Below are 23,565 nucleotides of genomic sequence, written 5' to 3'. Positions count from 1 at the left end.
ATCTTTGTCATTTTCTTCACATCCTTTGATAGGCAAATCATCAATGAAAGGCATTGTGATTTGAGGAATAAAGTCACGTAAGACCTTATTCATCCCATTCATCATATGTGCAACCGAGTTGGTTGCTCCCTATGGCAAGGTACACATCCTTACCAAACCCAAAGGTGTCCTCATGGTTGTCAAGTCTCTGCTTTCGATTGCAAGCTGAAATTGATCATACCCTGAGTAGAGATCCCCCATTGAGTAGATTGCCCTCCCAGCAAACGCCTCTGCAAATTCATCCACAATTGGACCTGTTCCTATATTTCTAATTGTAACCTTGTTCACTGGTTGCATATCTTGGATGAAGCGTAGAGAACCATTCTTCTTTGGAACTGTGAACCACCTGTTTGAGTATGGAGCACAAGAAGGCTCCAAGATTCCCATTTTGATTTTCTCATTCAGTAGCTCTACTAACTTTGGCAAATGAGCCTTTGGAACCGGAATAGGCCACAGATTCCAAGGCACATGAGGTATTGTGAAAATTACCATAGGAGCTACAATATAAGGATCAACACATCCTATCTCATGTGGCTCAAATGCAAAAGCCTTACCATGCTTTGAAAGCATTTCTTTGAAGCACTTTGTCTCCTCCTGTGTTAGAAACTCCTCGCAACCAATCTGCAACTCTTGAAAAGACTCCTTTGTGAAGGTATGCCCGATCTTTTTAGGATTCCGCAAACTTGGTTGTAAAGAAGCCTGTTCAATCTTTTCCCTGTTGTTGGGTGGTAAGGGTGAAGCTACTGGTTTCACCTTCTTTGCTACACTCTTGTATTTAGTTTCAACATGGACTTCTGGGCCTACTGTTTGGCTTTCTTTAAAGGCTTTATTACTTGATACATTTCCATAGAGCAAACTTCCACAACTTCATTTTCAAGATGCAAACTAGACCTCATTATAGCATCAAGCTCACCCATAGTATCTACAAAAGAAACTTGTTCACACAAACCCAAAACATTTTCAGTAGGCTCTAGCAACCCACTCTTTTTCATGCACATTTGTACATTATGCACATATTGCTTATCACATCTCTTCAAATCTTCAAGTTTTGTAAAACATACTGATCCATTCTTTGTTACCAAGGAGCTCTTTGAAAATGCTTCACCTATTTTTGGATCAGGCGAGACCCTTTTTCTTTCTGTACCACTGCAATCCCGCTTTACAATGGTACTTGGCCAAAACCCATCATTTCTCTATGATCATGAAACTCTTTGCTCACCTTTGGTAGAGGATGTTCTCTGAGGTTGTCACGATTTCTTTCATGGTTTACACAAACTGTGAGAAATTGGACAGCACGTTTACCATCTTTGCTACGTATCCTAGCATATGCTGAACCATCGTCCATTACCTTTGTTTCCATTCGAACTCCCACAATGTAGGGCTGTCCAAGGATGAGATGATATGAAGATGTATCCTGTACAAAGAAGTTTTGGTCAATCTTTACATCACCTATTGTCACCTTCACACCTGGACATGCTGCATACAATTCACCGGATGAATTGTTTGCCACTTTTACCATCCAACCATGATCTGTGTCCATTGGCCATTTGCACTTGTTGTAGAGACTCTTTGACATTATGTTTATTTCTGAACCATGGTCAATCAAGGCAACAAATGGCTCTTCAAGATCACCTACCTTGACCAAAGTTTCTGTAGTAGCCCTTGCCCAATGACTTCGTGAATAGTAACTCCTAGGAATATCTTCAACTTCTTCATCATCATTTGAGAAATGCACTTGCTTCACTCTCCCACTAGATTGGTAGCATCCTACCACAGCTCCATCATTCTCCTTATTTTGCAGTTGCATCCCTTGTGTCTTTGAGCTTTCCCCTTCAACCTGTGGACGAGAAACTTCAGCAAGGGTTTGCCTCTTTCTCTTGATGATGTCAATGATCTCCCCATGGAATTCACGCTTTGCAATGCCAAGAACTTCTCCCAAAGTAAACTCAATCTTGCTATTCAAGATCCTTTCCTCCAAGACTTTCTTTAAATCTGTAGCAACCTCAATATCAGATTGTAGTCTATAAGTTGGGCCTTTTGTCTTACCTTTCGTTGGCTCTTTCTTCTTTCCTGTTGTAGACTCCTCCATGAGTACTTCAGGTGGAGATGCTCCTTGTGTTGAGGGTGTTTGAGAAGGCATTGAGTCGCTTCTTCCCCCACTTCTAGAAGCTCTTTTTGATGGTCCTTCATCAGCATTCTCACGTCTGCGCTTCTCTTCTACAATTGCCTCATTTTGTTGGCATTTTGTAATGTAGGCATGCACTGACAATGAGTCCACTGGATCATTCCATCCCGTTTCTAGACGTATGCAATCACCTGCTTCATGTAGAATCTCTTTTGTAAGCTTTCCCTTTTTAGCTAATTGCATGACATTTGGCCAAATTTGACCATGATGGTCACTCACCTCTTCATCACAAAAATGTTCAATTTTTACTCCATAAGTAGCTGCCTCAACTGAAGAGGTGGCATGCTTGGTTGCCATATCTTCAACTAAGGTTTGCATTCCCCCCTTCCCAAAGTTAGTTCTCAAGGGTAGACCTGTCTCTCTTAAGTGGATTTTACCATCCTTAAAAAAGACAACATCTTTTGACAAAGCATCACTAAAATCATCACAATCCCTTCTTACATGGTTTGTACTATCACACCAAATACATCTATTAACAAACCCTTCTTTGGGCTGTTGTCTTTGCCTAGGAAGTGGCCCTGATGGTTGGCCTTTTTCTTCAAGCTTTGCAAACTTCACCTTCAAGTCACGCATTCCCTTCACAAGCTCATCTAGCATGGACTCATCAAACTTAGGAGCGATAAAAGTAGGCTTTACCATTTTGTCAGAAGTTGAGGTGGAAGGACTTGTAGTGTTTACTACCATCTTGTCCCTTCTTCTTTGTCGTTTGGCAAGCAGTGAGACAGCACCTTCAACCTCATTCCAGTCGGTCTTTAGTCCTTGCTCAGCATTTTTATCTTCAAGAAGAAGCTCCAAATTTTCTTGAAACTCTTTACCTGCAGCTTGTAAGAAAAGATCTGTCTTCTCTGCATCTAGTGTGCCCCTTTCTGTCCTAGTGAGTTGTGCATAGCGTCGCTCAAATTCCCTAAGTAGCTCTGTTATTGATAGTCCTTGCTTTGGCTTGACTACCCATTCTAAGAATGTCCTTTTGGTCACTCTCTCCGAGTCCTCCATGAAATATTCCTCCTTTAAAGCTACTTTGAGTTCTTCCCAATTTCTCCCATGCCCATCTTTAATTGCTCTAACATGCTCCCTAATTTCTGGAGCAACAACTAGCTCAAAGCTTTGAATCATCTCACCTTCTGACACGTGATGCAGCTCCATCTCCTTCACATACTCGCGTAAGTACTTGGTTACATCTTTGCCATTGAACTGATCCATTCTGTTGACGACCGCTTGTATGGCCTTTGTTGCTGAAATCTCCCTTCTTTCAGTAGCATGTTGTTGTTGCATGAACATTGCAAATGCTCGAAACATTTGCATTGTTGCTGGGTCAAAATGCATACCCTGTTGCTCAACATGATCACCCATGGTTACCCACAAACTCTCACCCTAGCAGTTTCGCGTCGGGTTCACCAAAAATATGTCGAGAAATTTGCGGTCTTGCAAGGAAAGCACCGGGCTTATGGCTGTGAGAGTTTGTGAGAGAACTCAACAAAAACTATATGAAGGAGTTAAACCATGGATGCCATGAAGACTAGGGTTTGGAAAGAAGTGCAATCAAAAAAGACTCACTCTTTCTCTCTTGCACTCACACACACACAAAGAAAGAACGCAAAAGAGAATGTCAAAACAATACGAAGATGAAAACATCAAGGCTATGGTCATATCGTATCATGGGTAATATGAAAGGGTTAATGGATGAGTTAATGGCATTCAATCTTGGCTGACCAAATAGGCTACGAATTGTTCTTTGGAATTGTAGTTTTGTGCTTACCATAATATATATATTTTGCCTAGTGATTGGGATTAATTGTGTGTACAAATCCTCTTGGTTCATAGCAAGATAACTACGCTTACATCAAAAGAAAAATTATAGTCTATGAGAGGTAGTATGATGGGATCCGGTGATAGAAGTATTTCATTGAGCCTTTCAGGGCCGAAGAGAAACACTATACGTTGTTGAAAGTGTATTTTACGGCTAATCCATACGTTAATTCTAATAGATCGTACAGAGTGAAAGCGATAGAAATGATCATCATGTGGGTTATTCATCTAGGATAGTATGTGAGAAATGTAGATACGAGAGAAGTGAAGAGATGAGAAGTTTCCCTCCCAAGCCCTATTCTTGCCCGTAGGCAATAAGGATACTGCGGGGAGAGATGTACCTGTAGCAAAGAGAACCTAGAGAGGATGAATTACTAAGAATGAGAGAGATAGGTTTGGTTAAGGAGATGAGATTAGATACATATATATATATTGGATTAGAGATGAAAATGAAAACAACAAGAAATCAAGAAAACATCAATGTAGAACACATCTTACTTGAAACCCTTCGGTACCATTATTGATGGGAGAGAGAAGAAGAGGGGAGAATTCAACGTTGATTGATACGCCAAGTACAACACCTTCTTTGATTAGAGTTGATCCTCCAAGGATGGCGTACAAGAATGGCTAGTTTTCCTCTATGAGAAAGTGTAGGCTTGGGCTTATGTTAATGGGGCTAAGTACAATTAGGCATTACTACTCACTCCCTCAAGAATTTCTCTCATCAATGGCTTGAATGCTTGAGTTCCTTCCAAGGAAGAAGAGGTCCCCTTTTATAGGTGAAGGGAACCCACAAGGGTTTACACAAGAAGAGAGGAGCCAGTGTGAACAGGAATTGGAAAAGTTGGAAATGAGCTGTCCCTGCATGATGTGGGCAGACTGGGTTTCCGTATTTTGATCATATCTCCTCAACCGTAGCTCTAAATAAAAAAGTAAAAATATGGGCAGAAACTTCAGCTCATTAGCTACGATTTTCATTTTAAAATTATTCTCCAATTCGGATTGGAACCTTGTGTAAAAAATTCATCAAAATAGGGTCCATTTCTGGCAGCAAAAGTCTTCATGTGGTCCCCTTAGCCTAGACTTTCATTTGATTCCAAAGGACACCTCATGCCATATGAAATCATGACATTGCTCCTTGACAAAGTTTTGTAATCATGCTTGCAATAATGCATTAAAATAAGTGTATCTTTGAAATCATGCCACCTAGTGTCCCACTAGGATTTGATTCTCTCCTAGTAGCTATTTAAAAAGAAATATAAGAAAAGTATAAAAAATACATAGAATATATATATATTGGAGTTTACCCTAGATATAGGATCTAGCTAGGGTGTGAGATGATAATGAAATAGTAGAAATAAAGAATCAATGCTTTTTGCCCCAAGTTAAAGAGGCGGAGCTATTGACACTTTTCCCATAGTATTTTTTTGATGGTAAAGTAAGAATACATTACCCTTGAGATAAATAATAAGATGAGATAGAAAGCTTATTTTTATACTTACATATGCATATGTACATTATAGGAAATATAATTATGTATCTACAAAAATACAAGATAGATTTTGTAGCATGCGTTCCCACTATGTACGTGTCACAGCACGACAACGCTCTCTCACTTGCAATGTGTAGCCTGAAGGCTTCTCTCACACCAAGAGTGAAGCTCACAAGTGGTTGCTACACTTAAGTCTCTCCTCACGCATAGAGTGTTGGGGTGCTATGTGAGATGTTGGAGGTTGTTTGACAAGAAGGAGAGGGGTCTATTTATAGGTTGGAGACCCCTCATAAAGATTATTGGAAATCCTAATTTACAAGCTAACAAATCAGGATTATGATTTTTTTGAATATCAAAACATTGAGGGCCTTCTTTGTCTGCTTGAGTCATGGGTGTGGGCTCAAAAGAGAGCATTATTGATGGTAGATAAGGTGAAAGTAAGTAAGTAGAGAGAAAGAGAGAGAGAGAGAGTGTTACTATACACATGTCTTGAGGTGAGGTGTCTTTTATGGTTAGGTCAATGCTATTTTGTGTTAGTATGTTAGTCGTTAGTAATCTCTAGAAAGTTAATGTTACATTTACAATGGGTAGAGTGAGTTGATTTGATGAAGGAAGAGGGGTGAATTAAAAGAGAATCATTGAGATGGTGAAGCTTTGAAGAAGCTTGAACTCACCCTTGTGTAGATTGTGGAAAAAATGACCGTTGGTCTTCTTCTTCTTCTTCGCTTCTTTACGCTGCCGCCACGGTTGACCACCACGATGAAAAGAGGATTTGTTGATGAAAAATCCTCAATTTGCAGAAGTTATCATGGTTAAGATACTGAATTTTAGATATTTTTAGGAGAGGTAAATGAAATTGTAACATAGAAGCAATAGAGAGAGACATGGAGAGGGTGTATGTATGTAGAGGTTCATAAAATAACTATAGGGATGAGAGAGAAGGGTAATGGTGAAGAGGGTGGGAGAAGCCATGGAAATTGCAGGTTTGAGTGAGGGAAGGAGAGGGAGGGATGTGTAAGAGTGAGTAGGTGTGTGGAAGGGTGAGAGAAGACTAAGGGCTACTTGTGATAAAAGTGGGCAGACTGGGGTCCACTCAAAAAATCATAGCTCACCGCTCGTAGCTCCAAAAATCATGAAAACATGTGAGGTGATTATTCAGAGCGTGGGCTACAGTTTCTCTTTTGACCATCGCTCCAAATTCAGAGTGGAGATAGGTGCCAAAATTCTCACCAAAAAGTTTGTTTTTTATGCCTGCAAAAGTCTTTTAGTGGCCCCCTCCTTTGTTGAATTTGTACAATGCATCCAAGAGTGAGCCCCTCCTTTGTCATATTATAATACAAAGCATCCAGTTTGCCCTTGATCCATGCATGGAGGAGGATTATTGGTGAATAAAGAAATATATACATGGTGGGACTAGTGTATGGACTATTCATGGACTTTAGCTCAATGAGCACATGGTGTTAGAATAATGAGTAAAAATAATAATAAAAATATGGAGGAGTTATGAATATGGAAAGATATTGGAATCATATGATATGGTCCCTCCTTGAATTATTTTGGGTGAAAGAGGAAAAGGTATGCAAGTAAATAATATAATAAACGTAACCAATGAGTAGAAATCAATTTTTTGTTTTCACGATGGTGAGGGTGAAAATGTGGGAGTGATTTGTATAAACGAAAAATATGAAGTTAGAGTATGTACATATTGGCAAAAAATATAATTATGGTGTAAGAGGATGAAAGAAGGTGTACATAGGTTTAATAAAACACACACCTAAGTAGAAATATTTAAATAAAATACCAAAATAATTATTAAAAATCCCTATATTTAGGCCATATATACAATGAAATATTTACACACAAAGAGGCCATAATATACTTTTATTTTTTTATTTTTTTTATTTTTTTGGCTCAACTAGCCCAGTGACTAGCTAGTTGAGGGTTTTTAAGAAGATATGGGAAAAGCCCCCTAACTCACACACGCCTATGTACAGTGAAATGGTAGGGATAGCCATAGCGTTTGGGTGAATTTGGTAGGGTGGAGTAACTTACTATGGCAATTATGGAGAGCCGAAAAACGGCTATCAATACATGTTCTTTCCCCTGTAGGTGAAGTAGATTCTCCTTTCAGGGAACTTCATGTTGGCAGCCATGCGATCAAACTATGGCGCCCCTAGGATAGCATCCTCATCTAGAGAGGAGAGATGAAGAAGTCTTCTTTGTCGACATAGCTTTGGACATGAAGCCTCAACTTCCCAATCAAGGGAGTAACGGAGGCTTGCTGTCCCTTGAAAGTTGCATCAGCCATTACCATATCTCGCATCTCAAAAGCTTGAATGCCCAACTTGGTGGCCAACTCCATTGATATGAAGTTCAAAGTAGAGCCAGGGTCAAACAAGATGAAGGCATCATGCTCGCTTACCTTTCCCCAAGCATAGGCAAGTGATGATCCTTTGCAATGAGCATCCTCTTTTGGAGCTTCGATGGTGGAAGCCCTAGGAGTCTCGTTGCAAGTATTCTTCTTGGGGCAAGAACGATAGCCATGTCCTTGCTCCCCACACTTGAAACACTTATGGTCCTTGCAAAAAGCTTCAAGCTCTTCAGGAGAGAGTTTGTTTTTACCTTTGTAAAATCCCTTCTCCTTGGACCGATTGTTGTTGTTGTTGGAAGTGACTTGGGAAGTATTTTGAACATTGGTTTTCCCCTTTGCATCATTTTTATCTTTGTTTTCCATGGGCACGTCTAGCCCCTTGATGGAAATTGATGCGTGAAACAACCATGCTGTGATGGATTACTTCGCTAATAGTACCACGCCGTTGAAAGTCGATGTATTCGGACATCTCTTCAGGTAATCCCGCACAGAATTGATGCCTTTGCTCGAAAAAGTCTATCTTTTGAAAGACAGTAGCCTTGAGATGTAAATCCCAAAACTTGTCTACGTACTTGTGGATAGACTCATGAGAGAGAAGCTTCAAGCTGCGCCATTCAGTAAGTGTTGAGATGTAGAGAGAAAGAGAGAGAGACGAGACAAGAGACACACCATATATGCTCCCAAAGGCTGATTCATATTGAGGACAAGATACAAATATATAGGTGAGACCAAGTTGAGTATCTAGAGTGAGCCATATATATCTCCAACACCCCCACTCAAACAAAGGTCTCTAGCTTTGGATGAAAAAACCCTTGGGGAGTTCAAGGGAAAAACCCAAGCCCCTATACAATGTGAAAATATGAACCAGCGATGATGATGTGAAAGTGAATTGTGCATTGATGTACAAATATTCAAGTGACTTAGAGATCACAATGTGCAAATGTGGAGTGTGCATAGTGCATGGTACCTAAAAGATTACAATGTCATATGTACAAAGCTATTACAATAGCAAAGAAGCTAATCTAGAAAGAGTGAGGTCGAAGCAACTCCAAGCTCCGAGCGCAAGAGGATGAAACGTGACTTGTTGAGGCCTTTGGTCAAAATGTCTGCAATCATCTGGTCACTTGGACAGTGTTCAACCATAATGGTTCCTTTGCGTACTTCATACCTGACATAATGATAATGGACAGCAATGTGCTTTGACGTATTATGTTGAACATAGTCTTTTGCAAGACTAATAACACTTTGGTTGTCACACCGCAAGGGTGTGCTAGAAAGAGGAGAGTGACCAATATCAACCAGCATTTGTCGAAGCCAAATCAACTCACGAGCTGCAAGTGATGCCGCAACATATTCTGACTCAGTCGTAGAAACTGCAACACAATGTTGTTTCTTGCTGGTCCAAGAAACAAGACAACCATTTATAAAGAAGCAATTTTCACTAGTAGATCGCATAGATAAATGTGAGCTTGCCTAGTGTGCATCTGTGTAACCCAAAAGAGAAAGAGATTGCATAGAATCCGATGTGAGTTGTCGTCGATAGACTAAACCAAAATCTGTATTGCCTTTCAAGTATTTCAACACACGCTTTGCAGCAGACCAATGCTTAAGAGAAGGACATGCAAGACGTTGTCCAAGATAATTAGCAGCAAACAGAATATCAGGACGAGTGTTCATGCCAACAAACTGAAGACATCCAATCAAGTTAGCATAAGGTTGATTTGTGACAAGTTGACCACCATTGTCAGAAGTGTTCTTCGTAGAGCTCTCAAGACAAGGTGTGTTGGTTGAATGTGCAGATTCCATACCAAATTTTTGAATAGTATCTGCAATAAACTTTGACTGTCGAAGGAATAAAAGACCTTTTGTACGGTTCCGTTGGATTTGAATGCCAAGACACGAGTGAATCTCTCCAAGATCCACCATATCAAATGCAGAAGACAATAACTTTTTCACTTGCTGAAGAAATCCCAAATCATTGGAAACAAGGATGGTATCATCCACATAAAGAGCAAGAATCACAAAACTGCTACCTTGGCGTTTTATGTATAAGTTGGGGTCTGACGAGCAAGAGATGAATCCTTTAGAGGTTAGAAAAAGATCAAATTTTGTATACCAGGCCCGCGAAGCTTGTTTGAGACCATATAGTGCCTTATGGAGTTGAGCAACAAGGTCTTCTTTACCTGGAATAACAAACCCTTCTGGTTGTTCCATATAAATTTCCTCTTCCAAGTCACCATTAAGAAAAGCAGTTCGCACATCCATTTGATGAGCTTCTAAATCAAATTGAACAGCAAATGCCAATAAAACTCGAACACTTGTAATGCGAACAACTGGTGAAAAAGTCTCTTGATAATCAACACTAGCTACTTGGGAGTAACCTTTTGCAACTAAACGTGCCTTGAACTTGTCAAAAGATCCATCTGTTTTTACTTTTGTCTTATACACCCACTTACATTTAATAGCTGTACGACCAGGAGGTAATTCAGCTAGTATCCATGTACCTTTAGAGATAAGAGAATCGTACTCTGCTTCCATAGCCTCTTGCCATTGATCCTTTTGTGGTGAAGAGATAGCTTCATCATAAGTAATGGGATCTTCGGAAGTAGAAAAAGCATTATCAGCAATATCATCATCATAAACATGACATGAGCCATGTTCAAAATCAATAGGCAGATCAACAAAAATATCAATATCATCATTGGCAACATTCGGAATGGATGGTTGTGAAGAGTAAAGTTGCTCTATAGGAAGAGTTTCATCTTCTGAAAGAAATGGAAAAGCCTGAACCAATGATTTAGTATCATCAGAATCATCCATGGACCATGAGCCTCCCATAAGCTGTTCGTTAAAAGTAGCATCACAATTCACAATTACTTTCTTGGAGGAAGGGTCATAGAATTTGTAGCCTTTGGAAGTGTCAGAATATCCAATAAAAATAACTTTAAGACCGGGATCATCAAGCTTTGTTCGTGTTTCTTTGGGAACATGAATATAAGCAATACATCCAAAGGTTCGAAAATGAGATACAGAAGGAATGTCACCTGATCATGTTGTGATGGGTATCTTACCAAAGGGTGCAGTAGTAGGAAGATGATTCTGAATAAATACTGCTGTTAAAGTAACTTCAGCCCAAAAAACACGAGATAAGCCAGAATGAATCAGCATACATCTTACAGCATTGAGAATAGTGCGATTCTTTCGTTCAGCAACACCGTTCTGTTGAGGCGAATATGGAATAGTGTATTCATGATGAATTCCATTGTCAGCACAGTAACTCACAAACTCTCGAGAAACATATTTGCCCCCATTGTCACTACAAAGCTTCTTAAGGCGACGACCAGTTTGAAGTTCCGCAGCCTTGTGGAATTGTTTGAAAACAGATAAGGCTTCAGATTTTTGTCTAAGTAGAAATACAGTCGTATACCTTGAGAAATCATCAATGAAAGTAATGAAGTAGCGATATTGTGATCTCGAAGAAGGTAGAGGTCCACATATATCAGTATGAACAAGATCCAATATGTCATGAGAATGAGTTGTATTTGAAAGAGGAAAGGGTTTGCGATTGTGTTTCCCAAGAGCACAAAATTCACAAATTCCCATATGGGGATGGGCTTTAAGATCCATGTCATGAACAAGATCATGGCGTTGAAGATCAAGGAGTTTTGAGAAATTAGCATGAACAAAACGGTGATGCCATACTTTGCAATCATGATCACCTGGAGCAGTGACAACATTTGCTACAGCATCGTTGAGAGAGAGTTCAAAAAAATTACCATTTCGAGGAGCAGTGGCTATAGTCTGTCCATCTTTCTCAATTCGGCATTTGGCATGATCAAATCCAAAAAACAGACCAAGATCAACAAGTCTAGCAACTGAAAGAAGATTACGTTGAAGATCTGGTACATGTAATACTCCTCGCAAAATTCGAGTGGAAGAAGATAAGGTACTAAGATATAAGTCTCCAATACCCTTTACTTGACAAGTAATATCATCAGCAAGATAAACAACATGTTGAACTGGCAGTGGATGATAATTATGGAGCCACTTAGACTGATATGTTATATTTCCTGTAGCACCAGAATCGACAATAAAAAGTGATCCATCGCGTACATGAAGTATTCTGTCTGGAGCAACTGAACATAGGACGCAGCTTGTTTCTGGTACAATGTTGTGTGCTAACACAAGTAGACAGCATGCCCTAACGACCAATGATGGGGACTAGAGCTTTTGCAAAATGGGGTATAGATTTTGTTGGACCGATACAGTCACCTGCTTATAGAACCCAATCTCAATATATCATTGTAGCTACGGACTATTTGACCAAGTGGGCCGAGGCTAAAGCAACTCAAAGAATGATGCCAGAACACCTATTGCATTCTTATATGACTATGTATTCACGAGATATGGACTACCAACAGAGATTGTCAGTGATCGGGGAACTCATTTCCTCAATGAGGTAATAGAGTATTTGCTTAATGAGTTTATGGTCATCCATAACAAATCAGCTCCCTATCACCCACAAGCAAACATACAAGCTGAGCTTCCAAATAAAATTCTTAGCTCGGTGTTGACTAAAGTGGTTAGTTCACGAAGGACAGACTAGGAAATGAATCTCCATGCTGCTCTATGGGCTTATCGAGTTTCATTCAAAACAGCTCTAAATGCTACACCCTTTAACTGCCAATAGAATTTCTATTGCCGACATTAAGGGTAGCACAGAATCTTGAGTGGACGGGACATGAATTGTTAGAAAGACTTGAAGATTTGGAAAAGCTAGAAGAGCAAAGGCTTACTGCTATAGCTCTAGTATCTATGCACAAAAGCGGAAACAAAAACAGTTTTTTGATTCCCACTTAATCACAAAAATCTTCAAGAAAGGGGACTTAGTTCTAGTCTATTCTCTTAAGCAACACATTCCCAAGTTTAAGAAAAAGGGAAAGGACCATTTATCATTGAAGATGTATCTCCAAGTGGACCAGTACAAAATTGTCCACACTAGATGGTGAACCAATGGCTAATTGGATTAGTGGATGTCATTTAAAGAAATACAATTTTTCACTAACCAATGAATTGCTAGAGAGAATGCATGCAGGCAAACAAAGGAAGATCAAGTGACAACACGTTATTGATGAAGCCCAAGAGGAAGCTAGACTTTGAGTACTCAAGCGTAAAGCTGCTCTCAACAATCAATAGATATCGATTCGCATCAACACTGTGGAAATAGATGATCGACAATGGGAATTACCTAAAGATGCAGTTTCAACAGATGATGACTGGCTAGATGGAATGGATCTGCACATCAAAGTACAACTCAACAATCATAGCACCAATGCTTTGGTCGACACAGGAGCTAGAGTGAATGCAGTGAGTTATTCCACATATAAGAAGGCAAAAAGTCAAGCATTGACAGCAGGACTAGCGAAAATCAAAGGATGCAACAAGAATTCAGATCCAACATTGGGAGTAGTCAACTTGAACGTGATAGTGCATGGATGTTCATGTTCTCATCAGTTTGTATGCTTGCCAGATGAACACATGAATGAGATCATGATTCTTGGAATTCCCTGGATGCGTACATACAAAGCAGTACCAGATTGGGATACAAATCAACTAAATCTATCACCTAAAGGAGGGCAACTCATTGTTCCAATTGCACCAAGCAAGGAAGAATGTAAAAGAAGAAATCAGCAGACCAATCCACGAAGTCAATCTTCTCCATCCCCTCAAGAATCAAATGCTACATGCATGTAGTATGCAAGGAGTCATGCAAATTTGGGTACCAAAAGCACAGCTTAAGGATAAACCAATTCAGATCTGGGTGCCTAAAACTCCCGAGGAGGTCACCTAATAAAAATTTAACCTATCACGTGAGTTCAACAGAAGGGTATTTAATGTTCTTCAAACTTACAGAAATATATATACATATGGGCATTATTTTTTTCAAATTTGAAGAAAACTTACAGATTTTAAAAGACAAGGGTACATTATATTCCTAACAAAATTCACAGATAAGGGGTTTTACAAACATGTCTTGAATGCACGTGATATGGTAGTGAGGGCCGCCGTTTGAAATCAACCCATCTCTCTCTCGATAGAAACCCCCCCCCTTCTCAAAAGAAAATTTATCAAGTACAGGGCGTGTGAACGACCACTTGAGAATCAAGATAAACAAAATCTCCAGTAAAAATTTTCACCGAAGTAGAAAATCTTGCATGGTAAGGATCCTTTGTCCTCAAGTACCGGCGGAGCCAGTGGTAATCATTTTTCTCCCTCTTTTATTTTCTCCTCAAAGGGCTCCACTTTCAAAATAATTGATAACTATATTAGTAAATAAGAGGTCACTCAATGGTTTGTACAACCGTGGCCACCACCTTCTTACAAAAGCAAATAAGGGGGGCCTCCTTCTCATTATCACCTCTTTCCACCTTGTCCTCTTCCATCCATGGAGCCCTCTTTCTCCTTGTCTTGTCTCTCCCTCTCACTCTCTCTCTCTTGGCTGAAATTTTCACTTTTTGTCCCGTTTCTCTCTCCCTCAGGCTTTCTCTCTCTCTCTTTGACCAAAAAAAAAACTTTATCTCCCTTCACACACACACACACACACACAAAGCTGAAAACAGCCAATTTTCAGCACACATAGAGTACATGCACACACTCACACTCTTCTCTCTCACTCTCATGTCTTTCCCAAGCTCTCCATAGCTGAAAATTGTTGTTTTTCACACATACACACACACACACACACACACACACACACACTCACTCACATACGCAACTTACCATCAACATACACCCCACTCTCATAATCACCACCAAACACTCTCACAAATCAACCCATAAGCCCAAAATAGTCAAGTTACATCCACCATCAATTTGCACACATGCACATGCTCTCATATATACGCGCTTCGTGCTAACAGCTTCAATGAAGTGACGACCATTGTGACAACCGCAAAGGCATTTGAGTACGAACACTACAAACGACACGATGCAAGGGAGGCTTGTTCGAGCGAAGCTTCAAGTTACGGAAGCGCCAATTAGGTGGGCCATGCTTATGTTCATCAATTACAAACAACAAGATCAACCTTGTAATCATCTTTTACTCCACCTACGTCCTCATAATCACTCTTTTATGTCTTAACACAAAATCATTGTATATTTTTTCTCTAGATTTGAAATCTAGGGTATGAGTGAGAGAAACAAAGCCACAATAAATCAAGTCTTGGCCAAAGATAGAGCCACTACCGCTATAAGTGGCGGATTTATCTTCTCCAACGACAAACAACCTTCGGTAACCTCTTGTAAAAAACCCTCTCTCCTCTCTCAAATAAGCTAGCTTACGACTATCATACCTTGTAAAAAACCCCATTCCTCTACTCTCCTTTCCCCTCCATGTCTCTCTTTCCCTACTATTTTCTCTCTGTGGACCTCTACCACAAGCATCATTGTATCACACATGGCCGACCCACGGTCACATGGTGTGGGTCACGTCCCAATAAAATATAATAAAATCCCACCCTCTTTTCCTATATAAGGAGGGGTCTCTATCACCAAAACAACAACGCTCTCACCACAACACAAGCTCTACATTATTAGAAGTTAGGAGAATTTTGAGGTGTAGACACCATGCCTCCACACTTCTAATATAGCTAGAAGTGTTGGTCCATGTAAAAGAGCATTGAGAGACACCATCACACAATAATGGTAAGGAGGTTATGGACACACAAGCTACTCATCAACACATATTTCACCTCCATCATCATCAACCGCTATGCCTTGGTGCAATTTGAAGTGGAGGATTTGGCATTCAACAAGAGTGAAGGTTACCCTCACATCACTCCTTCACATCATCTCCACCCATCGACGAGGCACCCATGGTCTCGTCCTTCCTCTCTTATCCCTCTGTATCCATTATCTCTCCCCACAAATAATCTACTCTTTTTGTTATGTCATTCTTTCTATTGTGCTGGATTTGTGAGTATGTCACATAATTGTTTATTTCTTTTGCATTGTATATAAAGGTGTGCGGGTTCCCGATGAGTGTAAATAGTGAAAATCATCAAAAATAGTCCTTTTTTGGGTATTCTTCATCATTTTTGTTGATAAGGAGGCTTAAAAATGGATAAATCCAACAAAAAATAATAAAGTTGTGTTTTTCAAGGGACTTTCTTAATTATTGGATTTTTACTTTACTTTTTTAGAGCATTTTGTTATTTTCTTTAATTTTTTTAAATAAACATGTCAAAAGCAATAATAAATAGCAGGGAAACTAAGATGGAAAAATGGAAGACACAATGGTGATAAAAAAGACAAGGCAAACAAGCACAAAAATTTTCAATAAAATCAGAAGATGGAAGCGGGAAGCCTAAATTAGGCGGCCAAGCATACTTTTGCAAAATTCTTGCAGAATTGAGCTACAAGAATCCGATCAGGGAAATTTTTGAGTCTAACATAGATTTCACGGCCTAGTAGGACTAACGGGAGAATCTGGGGAAATTTGGTTCGGGAAGTCCAGGTATAGATATCCATGGTAGGCTAAACCCACCTCATTTCCACTTGGAGCCTTTGCAGAGAGAGATTTCGGCCTCTTTCGCGCCACATTTCCAGAGCCCACAGTTGACCATTTTCAGTGCCGTCTCACACGAGACATGAGGGGTAAGTTCTTTACTCGATAATGATCCATTTTGTACGGTCGGTAGCTAGTCTAAAGCCTTAGAAAAAACCCTAGAAACCGAGTAGTGCACGAAGACCTACGACCTGAAACTGACCATAGCGGCCTGCCAGCTTGACCAAATCGGATGGGATTTGAACCAGAGCATGCCCTAACATAATAGAACCTTTCTATACTATCAGATGACCATTCGGCTGGGGTCAAGGGGGTCCCTAGTAGAAAAGTTAGGTTTTTGGCAAATGCCAGAATTTCAACCTGACTCCACAGATGACTTGCTAATGAGGTCCATATACAATGTATATGATTGGTTTGGGTGAAATCCATCAAGCAAAGCCCTCAAAAAGCAAAAAACGGCTCGAAGGTTACAAAGCGTCAAATTCGACATACAAGGCAAAACTGACTCCAAATGAGCCAGAATTGGATAGGTTGCTTCACGACTATGTTACGGACTAGTCCAAAGCCTCAAAGTTGACCGACCAACCGAATCGACAGAGTAGTCACAAAAATGGTGATTTCAAAATCGATAGAGCACAAAGTGATGCCGCATGACCAAACTTGACCAAATTCAATTTAGGGCTTGTATTAGGTGTATGCAACATGTCTAGGTCAAAATTTGTAGGTTTTGCAAAGTTTTTGTCACTGTTGTAAATAATCATGACTATTTACTTTTGCATCAGTTTTGCTTGGAAATTGTCAAATCATTTCACCTATCATGTGTACACACCTATTACATGCCAAAAATCAAGTATGAGCCAAAATGACCACCCATTACTTGTAAAATTGCCAAAAAAAACGCAAAGAAGTCTTTGCAAGCCAAAATTTGGGTTATGAACAACTTTTCTTGATCCAAATCACCTCATATCCCATACCCAAGGTCTATACCATGCCTAGAACCAATTTGTACCAGAAAATGTCAATTTTGGAAGAAAAGTTAATAATCGCGATTATTTACTTTTTGGTCAAAATTGGAGAATTTTGATATTTTGCCATAATACATCCAAAGTACATGTTGTGATAAGCCTACTAGCCAACTTTGAATCAATTTGGAGTTCAAAATCTCAAATTTCCTTTATATCTACTATTTCAGAGACCTAAAGCCAAAATCTGGTACCATTTTCACCATGTGCATCCAAATGAGCCCATAATTCACTCAGAGCATGTATTTGATATATACTTCAAGCCTATAAAGCCAAGTTGCAAAAAGTTAAAAATTTTCCTCAGCTGTAAATAATCGCGATTATTTACTTTGGTTGCAAATTTTTGTTTTGACCATACAGTTTTGTTCCTTGCATAATTTTATGCATCTTTGCTTGTTCAAAAATTGATTTGAAGCAATTTGGACCAAATTGTCAGCATTTCAGTCTAAAAGGACATTCCAGAGAAATATCCGACAAATCTGCTAACTTTGCACTCTATTCACTAAATAGGAGCAATGCAAGCAACGGAGAGGGACAAGAAGAAGCTAAACCAAAAAGAAAAACTACAAGAACTGTCTGCGTATCAACTGGACCCCGAGTCAGTCAAAGCGGCAAAGGCATCCTACCTTTTTAGAGAACAGTTGGAAGAGCACCACACTATGGTCTTCACTGGCAGGTTCAAGAGTGAAGAGGGGCATCAGGTGGAGTTGCAACTCCTGCCTAAAGAGGTCTATGATGTAGTTGTTAGATATGTCAAGCCCGTGGGCATTGTCCCCTATAGCCTGCACGTTAGCTCTCTCTCTCTCTCTCTCTCTCTCTCTCTCTCTCTCTCTCTCTCTCTCTCTCTCTCTCTCTCTCTCTCTCTCTCTCTCTCTCTCTCTCTCTCTCTCTCTCCCTCCCCTTCTGCAGCATCTTCTTCCCTGTACCACCATGGTTACATAGCTCCAGTTACACCAAAAATTGGTATCAGAGCGAGGTCTTCCTGGCCATAACCGTGCAAAGAAGAAGCAACAGCCGCCATGTGAATAGTCTCCTGCTTGAAGAAATCGTTGAGGTTCGACCTTCATCAAAACACTTGGTTTTGGGCTCATCAGAAGCGCCTAGGGAAGGTAGCAAAAATTCATTTCTTTAAGGGGCTCAAATTTCGCACCCACGAGCAGGTACAAGGAGATCAAGCATGGCGCAGCATGCAGCTTACTGTTTTTTTGATTTTTCATGGAAGCTTTCCTTGAGTTTCATACCAATAAATTAAATTCATGAATTGCCCATCCATTTTTTGTCCACCCTTCCTATCTAAGCCATGTTTCCTACATACACACTTACATTGCTCCTATATATCTCAGTGCATACTTGAGTTAAGCCTTGTATTCCGGTGTGTTATAACTACAGCATTTTACTAGTGTGCAGAACTTCCAGAAAATCAATTGTTATCAAAATTGCTTCCCGGAAATTCGATTGCTGCAAATTGACTCTGGAATTAAAATCAATTGTTTTCGACTCTTTGACGGACATTCTTTGCCAGCATAAGGCTATCCTTGACATATCGAATATGGCCTCAAAGGTGGATAAATTCAACGGATCCGGTTTCCATACTTGGCAGATCAAAGTCAAAGGTTATCTGATGCAAAAAAATCTTTGGAATGTGGTCAAGCCTCTCGCACCCGCCGACGAATCTGGCACATCCGTTGCAATTACAAGGGCACTATCTGCTGAGCTACAGAGGAAAGACGAACAAGCTTTTTTTATTATCCTAACCTCCTTGGAAGATGATTTTATTCATTATTTGGACCCTGGATAGAGTTAGAGAAGCTTTTCAGTGCCAAAGCTAAGTATTCAAAGATGAGTTTAAAAATGGAATTATATTCCATCCGCATGCGTGAAGATGAAAATATTGCAGCTTTAACCAATAGACTGAAGAGTATTAGAACTCAACTTGTTTATGTCGAAGCTTCAGTACCAGAAGAAGATCTCATAACCATTTTGTTAAAAAGTTTGACTGACAAATTTCATCAGATTGTTACTGTTTTAAAAGAGAAAGATCCGCTGCCCTCCTTGGATGGTATCATCAATTCATTGCAGGAAGAAGAACGCAGGGTACCTAGCACCAATTCTACTATTATTCCCAGGGCGTATACAGTCTCAAATGCCGTGTCACCCACCAGTTCTTCTGATACTTCCAGTGCATATGTAGTCACTAAATGTGCTACTATAGCAGCTTCATCTCGACCATTCAATGGAACCAGATCTTGTGCCATTTGTGGGCGCAACAATCATCAGACGAAAGACTATTTCAAGAAGAATCCTTGTGTTCACTGTGGTAAAACAAATCATCCATCAAATAAGTGCTTTCAAAAAGGTAAAACTCAAATTCATGTGGTTGAGGGAGACACTGAATCTCCAATATATTCTGTTGATGAGGAAACTTATTAGATCAACTCTTTTCATGTTGTTTAGTCAAAATAAATTGTTCGGGCTATAGACACTGCCACCCATGAGTGGTAAGACCTCCCAATTTATCATTGTTTGTTCTCAAGTACCATTTTGTCCGCTTCTCATGAGGTTATTGGGTACACCTTAAACCCAAGGTTTGGCAGTGAACCAAAAACTCCACTTTTGGTAGCTAATTTTTTGACCTACATCCTATCTGTTCAAGGGGGGGTTACTGACCTAGCACCAGGTTATGGATAAACCAAAAATCCTTGGTTGTGAGAAAACCTAAAACTCACAGTTGACAAGTATACCAAAAACTCGAGGTATCATGAGTTGCTTGTCCTAGTTAGGGCTTGAGGGGGGGATTGTTAGATATGTCAAGCCCATGGGCATTGTCCCCTATAGCATGCAGGTCAGCTTCACTTAGAGCTCAAGTCTTGCGTGGAAAGTTTTGGCTATTTTTATACTGTAAGGTTGTTTACACTTCATTTTCAATTCAATCATAGCGTGAGTTTTTCTGTGTCGAGATCTCTCTCTCTCTCTCTCTCTCTCTCTCTCTCTCTCTCTCTCTCTCTCTCTCTCTCTCTCTCTCTCTCTCTCTCTCTCTCTCTCTCTCTCTCTCTCTCTCTCTCTCTCTCTCTCTCCTTCTGCTGCATCTTCTTCCCTGCACCGTCATGGTTACATAGCTCCACTTACACCAACAGTAGTTGCCAAAAGCCAGAGACCAAAGAGGCTAACCGCAGGTTGGGCTCAGGCATTTCTACGAACAAGAGCCTTGCGGAGTGGACTTTCAAAAAGCTTACGAGCTTCTATCCACCATCAAAGAGGACGAGACCGCACAAATATCCGACACTCAAGGGAACAAGGTCGAGGTAGTAATCACAAAAGAGATAGTGGCAGAGGCACTCAGATTTCCCATTGAAGGAATGACCATGAGGGCAAGAGACAGAAAAACAGCAGGCACATTTACCAAGGAGACAGCCATGGCTACATTTGCCGATCTTATCCACAAACAGGTGGAAGGGCCAGCTCGTTTGTACTGTCAACACTTCCATTTTCTGGCAAAACGGCCACCAAAGTACACTACACCAAATCACGCCGTGGCCACCACCTTCACTTAAGTTCTTAAGTCGAGACAACCTATGGACCACGCGCAGTATGTCTTGACAACCTTGAAGGGCACCAAGAAGGAAGGAAAAATCACATACTTGAGCATGTCAGAGATGTTGACTAGAATAGCGTATCATGCCATCGGCATGGCCGACAACCTACCACCTGTCCCTAATCAGAATACATGGATTTTGGCAGCACAACCCTCTCCACGAACTACAAGGTCAGGTAAAAGGTCACAGAAATTAGATAATGAGTCAGCTGATAACTCACCAAAACGGCACAGCAGTGAGAGCTCTGACAACAAAGAAAAGAGATCTTGGAGAGAAGAGATGAAGAAGAAATCTAAGGCTGCACACCAAGAGGAGCCAGCTCAAAAACAAGCGCATTTTAAAAAACAAAAACAGGCTTACCAGCGCAGTAGGAAAGCACAAGGGAAGGACCTAGAAAAGTGGGTACCTACAGGACTGAAAGGACCTCGAACAAAGCATCATACTAGAAAAGAGGCAGATGATCCAACAGAATATTTAGAAAAAATGTACCAAGAGGCCAAAGCCCAAAAGCTGAAAGAGGTAGAAGAAGTTGCAAAGAAAGCTGAGGAAATGGCTACACAAGAGCAAAGCCATGGATCTCCCCGACCCACCTCACTACCTCCGAAACAACAAGACCATTCCATGCCTAGCCCACCATTATCACCTGCAGGCAAGGACACCAATGAAGATGCAGAGCCTAAAAAAGAGAAAGATTTTGAGCCCACCCAACAAACAGAATCTGCACAAGAGGTTGACCACCCCGAGAGACACAAAGAAAAAGAAGTCGAGCCCGAACTGGAGAAGGCAGCATAAGAGACTCAAAAGCCGGAAGAGGAAAATACAAGTCGATCGGAACAAGAAACTGATAAGGATACAGATGCAGAAAAAGATCCTACCACTGCACATGAGATGGAGCCCGAGCCAGAGAAGGAAGAAAGGCTGGCACCTGAAGAGATAGCAAGGGTTGAGACAACACCAGCCACTTCTACTGAGCCAAAAACTGTCGAGGCATCAAAATCTCAGGATGGCCAAGAAGAAGACCGATCATCTATCTCCACACAAGAACCACCAACAATTACAGCGCTGCAAGAAGAAACACACAAGGCTGTAGGCACATCCCAGCTAGCACGACAGGAGGAGTGGCAGACGAACGATGAAGTTATAATACAGGTCAATGAATATGCACGTCAAATGCAGGAAATGACGAAGAGACTCCGCTCAACAACTTTGAATCGCAGCACAAAGTCCAAGGAACTGGAAATGGTGATCGACGCTCTTCAAGGAGATTTAGAAGACAGGATGACTATCATCACTGATCTCCAAAGGCAAGTGCAACAGTTGAAGGCAGAAGCAAAAGAGCATCAGATAGCCAGGGATAAACAACAAAAAAGAAATGGAGGAGCTAGGTGATCTTCTCACCAAATTATCTGATGCCTGCAATGTAAAAGATGAGCAGCTGACAAAAGTCACGAATGAACTTCTTACGACCTCTCTGTCAGCTCAGAAAATTCAAGTGCAGTTAGATGTTGCCAATGCTTCTCTACAATATTCTAAAAATAGAATCAATGATCAGGCCATTTTCTTACGACAAATCAAAGAAAACCCAGCCATGGCCTCGATCAAGGGAACTGATGAAGTGTACAAGGTCCTTGAAAAGAAAAACAAAGACTTAGAATTGGAATTAAAGCTTGAACAGTCAAAGCGCATGGACCTGGCACTGATGCAGGTTCAAAGAGAGGAGGAGCTCCTAAAGGAGATAGCAGAACTTAGGAGGATAAATCAATGCAAGAAGAGACAGGCACTTAAGAGCCGCCACAAATACACATACCCTTGGTCTCGTTTGCTAAGTTCAAGATGCAGTCCACAGCAGACCCAAGTGGTGATGAAGATTTTTAGATTCACATCACAGATGAAGATACAGTGCCAATGGTCCAGCTGTCAAAAGTTGAAGAAGACGCACTGAAGGAGAAGATCACCTTAGAGGTGGATGAGCAGTGGAAGGCCGCTATGGATTGGGAGTTGAGAGTTTTACACTCTGTCAACGTCACTCAACTCACTCCTAATCAGATCAACGCTCAATGGCATCGACAATCCCTGCCGTACCCTCTCATCAAAGTAGAACTATTACAGGTAAAAGAAAGGTTGTACAAGTATATGCAAGAAGATGGTGCAGATAAAGACCACCCAAAGTGGAGGTTAAGTTGGATGAACATGAATCCGAGATACCTGATTCTGTTAACAAGAGCACCTGCAGCCCTACAAAGAGATTCAACATTCTGTCCTATACCTAGAGTACGGACATGGCAAGCACATGTAGCACTATAGAAGAAGAGGCCAACTTGGCTCAACTTCCCCAGGCTGCTAGCTCCAGAGAGAGGCCAAGCGACAGAGGAATACATGGTGAAAACCCTAACGGGCGCCATGTCATTCTTCAAGAGTCTGCCAGATCTCTCTTGTGCAATGTTATATAAGATCTGTAGGATGCTACTCACATGTATACAAGTTTTTAATG

Source organism: Adiantum capillus-veneris, chromosome 7, assembly GCF_014529385.1.
Source record: "Adiantum capillus-veneris isolate H3 chromosome 7, ASM1452938v2, whole genome shotgun sequence".
NCBI lineage: Eukaryota > Viridiplantae > Streptophyta > Polypodiopsida > Polypodiales > Pteridaceae > Adiantum > Adiantum capillus-veneris.
Note: the sequence above shows the minus strand (reverse complement) of the source record.